Below are 6,102 nucleotides of genomic sequence, written 5' to 3'. Positions count from 1 at the left end.
GACCCCGACCCTGGCTCCGGCCCCGGCGCTCGACCCCGACACCGACCCCTCCCAACCTCGGCCGTCGTCGGGCATGCACCCTCTGTGAGCCCCCTACCGCTCCTCCTCTCTCTGGTAGCTAGGTTCTTTGGTTAATTTACTTAGGTTTTAGTTAGGGCAGATGGTTCATTAGGTTATGTATTTAGTTATGAATTTAGCTAGGTTTTTTCTTCAAGTTCTATATTTTTCTTCCTTTTATATGCAAATTTGAAGTGCACATGTGATATGTGGACATGTGATGTTTTGGACATGTAATATTTGGAATTTGGACATGTCATTTGGACAAGATGATTATGTGCAGGGCAAATGATCCGAGTGGCCTATGTGACGTCAGAATGTTGATTCATTTTCGTTCTGGTGAATTTTAGGCACTCGATATGTCCATTTTTTAGCAAAGGTCATGCCGAAGTTTTCCGTGAATTTTGGCATGATTTGTGCTAGATAGTACGCATATCGAGTGCTGGGAGTTGTGGGGAAACGACATTCCGGCAAACATGGATTTCTTTTTTATGTCATTTCTCATTTTTTTTCATAGTTTTAGAATTAAACAAGGAGACTTAATCATAGGAAACATGTCGAACAACAAAGAAACTGGGCCTTCTAACCAAGATGCAGACGAGATGGATTATGAGGGTGAACAAGAGTAACTCGACTATTTGACTGCTGCAATTGCAAAGTAAAGGTTTGCAGGTCGGCCTTGATGATGGTACTGATGCCGAAGTCGACATTGATGGTACCGACACCGATGGCGGCGCCGAGACCGATGGCCACGCCAAGACCGTCGGGAATGTATCGGCGCTGATACCGCAACCGAAAAGAAGAAGCAGAAGAAGCAGAGGATATGAAAACCTAACAAACCAGGGATTGGACGACTGGTGATCACAAAGAGAGCACCTCGCAAGTTTGAGCCATTAGAGCCGGAAGAACCTCGCAAGTGCTATGGGAACCAAGTAGGATGCATCCTACGGGAATGCGAGAGCATCAACAACGATGACTTAAGGAATAAAGAACATTTGACGAAGTTGCTCCTGACGAAGTTGCACAAGAGATTCAAGTTCCCCGACCGGGACGATAACATAGAACAACCATGGGATGATCCGAAAAGATTAAGAATCATGCCTTGGGCATGTTCAGCAATGATTTGGCCTCCTAGAAAGGGAGGGTGAAACGATCTATTGAGGCTGAGGAACCCCTGTCCAAGATTCTGGAGGAAAATCCGACACTTACGGGAGAGGAGTTCGAAAAGTTCAAGGACACTTGCGCTACCAAGGCAGCCAAGGCTAAGGCTGTGAAATTCAAGAGCCTTCGGCAAAGGAACACGGGGAAGCATCGCCTTGGAAGTCGTGCCTACCTTGGTAAAGGCCCATATGGGATAAGGAGGACGCGGAACATGAAGCCGCGGGTATACCAGACCCCTTCATGAAGTCACCAACCCCTTGGAGCGTGACTTCATCAGGACCCGCTAAAAGTGCGACAAGGAAAAGAAGGTTTTTTACATAGACCAGACCACGAGGAAATTGATTAGACTACTGGTAATTATTCTTTTACCACCTTACATTTAGCTCCAGATCAAGTCGACTACACATTCCAAAACGGTTCACGCTCCTTCTGCAAGAGAAGCAACACCAACTTGCAGCCGAAAGCCCTACTTCTCTGCTGAGGCCCAAGTGGGACACCCCTCTCAACCGGGCCTTGAACGAACTTAAGGGACTCCCTTTGGGCCAGCGGCCGCAATATGGTCGTGTGCATGGTGCTGGAGACGGCGCCACGTGGAAGGTCTTTTACAATGAGGGCCCGGAGGCCAAGAAGTAGAAAAGGAAGTTTAGTCAGGTGGACATTGACGAGAAGATGAAGCTTGCGGTCGAGAAAAAAGCAACTGAGGACGCAAAAAACAGCCGAGGAGAAAAATGAGTTGCTACAGCAGGTAGTCAATGCAGCTGAAACTGCATGCAGAAATGATCTCGCTACTAACTTGGTTCCAACTATCATCAACTGGACGAAGGAAAATCCAGACAAGACACTACATGATTTCCTGTTGCCCAGTTTCGTCGGGAGCAACTTCGTGAACAACAACACCACCGCACCATCACTTGCTCACGCAACCGGGCCTCCTCTCGCACTCGCTCCCGCTCATAGCAGCCCATCCTCAGTCTCTGGCGCGCTAGGTGGGCCGTCGTCTTTGGCTGAGCTCGACACCCTCACGGTAATTACATGTCGCACCAACATATATATAATATTCCATTTTCGTTGCCTTTTGGATGTTTTACGCCATGGACATGTGTTTGGAGGCCGAAGAAACCCCGTGCACCATACTCTACTTGATCAAAGACCAGAAGGTGGACGTGGTAAAGGGGGTGATAATGAACCCCTTGCAACCCACGTTCCACAACCAGCCGATCCCCGCTGGGCACTATAGGGTTAACTTGTCCAGTATGAAATCGGGGCACGAGGATTTGCCTCCTCCAGTACAGCATGTGGGAGAGGACAATGAGACCCCGCCATGGATTGAAAGCTACAAGGATTGGGTGCTGCTATGGCCGAAGAATCTTATTCGTCTAGAGCCAGCCGAGAGCACACAAATAACCACACATCAACAAGCATGTGTGGAGATCACCACCCCGCCTACGCAATTACCAGCTCCTGTAGTGTCGGGTGAGAGCGGCGGACGACGTGATGAAGGGGGTGCAATAGTACTGGCTGATGTAATCGGTCTTGTAAAATAGAGAATGGATGATGAGACGGAGATCGACCCAATGGCTTTCCTCAATACAAACGTGAGTCAAGCATATGACGAATCGGGCTATTAGCATGCTAAGGAGGATATGGATTATCTGCCCGGGAAGGAAGGTCATAGCAGGGATTGCAAGAAGTCTCTCTTCATGAAATCCTCACAGGACACGCCTGAAGATGCTGCCTCAACACAGGCTCAACTAGCCGGGGGTCATACAGTGCTTAGCTCGGCAACACTGGGGCAGGGCTTAAGGAAGGGTCTAGAAGGTGTGCTCGAGAAAAAGGAGAGGAAGAGATCGGGGAAGATAGCTGCCTCCAAACAAACCAGAGCACATAGCAGCCAGACGATGGATTCTGAAAAGCGTGTACCCGTGAAAGGTGCGGCCTTGTTCCATCTCACGGGCGAGCCAATGCTACTGCCGAAACCACTGGAGGAACTATCAGGGGACCTCAGGAGACTGCACAACCATGTGCTGTCGACTGAGAAAAGCCTACTAGCCTCGAAGGATCCAGGATATCTGACATACACGGCTCGTGTGCCTGAGGGGAAGTTCCATGAGGTGTTCTTCCTGCGGTTTGACCATATATTTGAGATGTTTCTGACAAGGCGGCTCGATTTTACAATCGTCCGCCTTTTTGCGCTACATATGAGCTCCGTCATGAAGAGAGAAGAAGTTCGCAAATCTGTGTGGCGGATCCGTACTACATGCACGAGTTTTTCTTGAGTCTTGGCGACTTTGAGCGTGAAACTGCTAGGAACTACCTCCAAAACTTCTTGGTACGGAATAAGGACCAGAAAATTGTCCTCTTGCCTTATCATCCAAACTAAGTCAGTTCTGGACAATCCTTTCGTACATTTCAATCATTCCTTCTCACTCATATGGAGAATAATTTGAGGTGCCTTTTCCCCGCAGCAACGGGCATGCCGTCCTTATCGTTCTTTACCCGCAAGTCTCCCACGCTGTGTATTTCGACCCTTCCAGAGACTACGAGAAGAAGGACTACACCCACATAATGAATATTCTAGATGATGCTCTCCAAGGCTTCAGCATTAGAGGTGGCCACATGCAGATCAGGAAACAAAGGAACAAGAAGATGGGTTTCGCGCATAAAACTAACTTCTGCTGCATCCATGTCCCAAAACCAAGCAAGAAAGATGGATTCTACATCCTCCATCTCATGATTAAGGTGAGCACGGATCACCAAAAGCTTCGCATGACAAGAAGAAATGATGATCATATCCACAAGTGGGTAGAATCTCATGGAGAAGCGGATTATAAACTTAGAGATGACTTCTTTCGCATCCAAAGGGACATTGCAATGATCATCATGAAAGAAGTCGTCGATGAGAAGGGGATGTTCCACCATGGCCCTATATCCAGAGCTGACGTTCGAACTCGCATGCGCATGCAACGTCATGACCTCAAGCCATTCAAGAAGCTAGGGTCCATCCTCGATGATATGGAAGGATGGAACTTCTAGTGATTTACGATGCCGATGATGATGATATGTGTCGGTTGAACTTGTATACTTTCTATAGCGATGAAACTTTGTGATGTCCACGGTCCCTGCCGAACTTGCGTAACGCTACTTTGTTAGTTTGGGTACGATGACATGCGTACCTCTAGTTAATTAGTTTGCATACTGTATGTTGCATCTAGTTGCTAACCCTTTCTTTTTCGTGTTGCTCTAGTATATTTTGTTGCATATGATTGTACATCCTCTTGATGAAGATGCATCTCTAACAGGTACCTAGCTTCTTGACAGAGAGATGGCAGTGCTATGTTTTGTACAAAGGGAAGGTTCCGGGGGTGTACAATGAGTGGCCTAAGTGTCAGGCGCAAGTGAATGGGGTCTCGGGCGCCAGCCATAAAGGCTTCAAAAGCAGACAAGAAGGAGAAGCTAGTTACTTGAGGTTCACACTAGCACGAGAGAGGACTCGTAACTGCCGCCTCATGTACTACGTAGTTTCGCTCTCACTCATAGTGATAGCTCTTCTCGCGTATACCATTGTGTAGATGGATGTCGTTGTAGTTGTCAGTATTCGAGACTTGCACATATCGCTATTTTCGAGATGATGACGAGATACCACTTTGTGTTGGATGATGATTATGATGAGACTATTTGTATGTATATGTTATGATTACATTTGTGGTCTCGCAACCATTTGTATGTGTACCATGATGATATTTGTATCTGCTAAAGAATCTTGTATAAAACCTGTTCAAATACAAAACAAATATGAAGAAAAAAATCAAAAACTACTAAAATTAGTAGTAGTGAGTGGAGAAAAGTTAGCAGCAGCGGGACAGTAGCAGTAGCGCGTCTAGGCAAAGCGCGCTACAGCTATTAGCAGTAGCGAGCTTCGACTCAGCACGCTGCTGCTACACTTGTATAGCAGTAGCGCGGGCATGCACGCGCTGCTGCTATGGGTTAGTTGTAGCGCCTTATTAGTAGCGCTGGACCCCGCGCTACTGATATACCTAGAACTCACGCTACTTCTAGGCTTTCCCTAGTAGTGCCAGCAGGCAACCCGACCTGATATGTCTGAAATGACCCTGGGTCACTAGGGAACTGACACGTGTCCAACGGTCAAATTTCAAACACACGCGGCAGCTTGGCTTGGGCTACAAGCAAAGCTGACTTATCCAGCTCTGGATAAGGTTTTCTCTCAATGTCTTTGCTCGAATACATAGGATTTGGTTGAGCAACACTTCGGTCACTCTGACTTTGTTCACTTGGACCCCACTTAATAGTACGTTGGTTCCTATGACTCAATAAAGAAGAAAGAAAACTACGAAACAACTATGTCTTCACACTCCATAGTCTTCAAGTGAATATCTTCACGTGTCATGATCTCTGTCGTGTATGTCTTCACGAACCACCATTGTCTTCAATGTCTTCATACATTTTTAGGGGTCATCTCTGGTAGATAAACCGAATCAATGAGGGACACTACATGTGTTATCCTGTAATTCTCACAAACACATTAGTCCCTCAACCACGTTTGTCGTCAATACTCCCAAACCAACTAGGGGTGGCACTAGATGCACTTACAATAGCCCACAGTTTTGGGGTTCTGGGGCGATTTGTGAGCCTCATCAGACCTAGTACACGTTTGGGAGGCATGACCAAAAAATCATCGTTTTCATGTTAAATGGCTGTTTTGATGGCCTATTTTCCATGATTTTGGGGTTCATGATGATTTGTAAGCCTCATGAGACCTGGTACATGTTTAGGTGGCATGACCAAAAACTCGTCATTTATTCGTTAGATGGTTTTTTAATGGGCTATTGTCAACGGTTTTGGGGTTCCGGGACGACTCGTTAGCCT

The sequence above is a fragment of the Triticum aestivum genome, chromosome 3B (genome assembly GCF_018294505.1).
Source record: "Triticum aestivum cultivar Chinese Spring chromosome 3B, IWGSC CS RefSeq v2.1, whole genome shotgun sequence".
NCBI lineage: Eukaryota > Viridiplantae > Streptophyta > Magnoliopsida > Poales > Poaceae > Triticum > Triticum aestivum.
Note: the sequence above shows the minus strand (reverse complement) of the source record.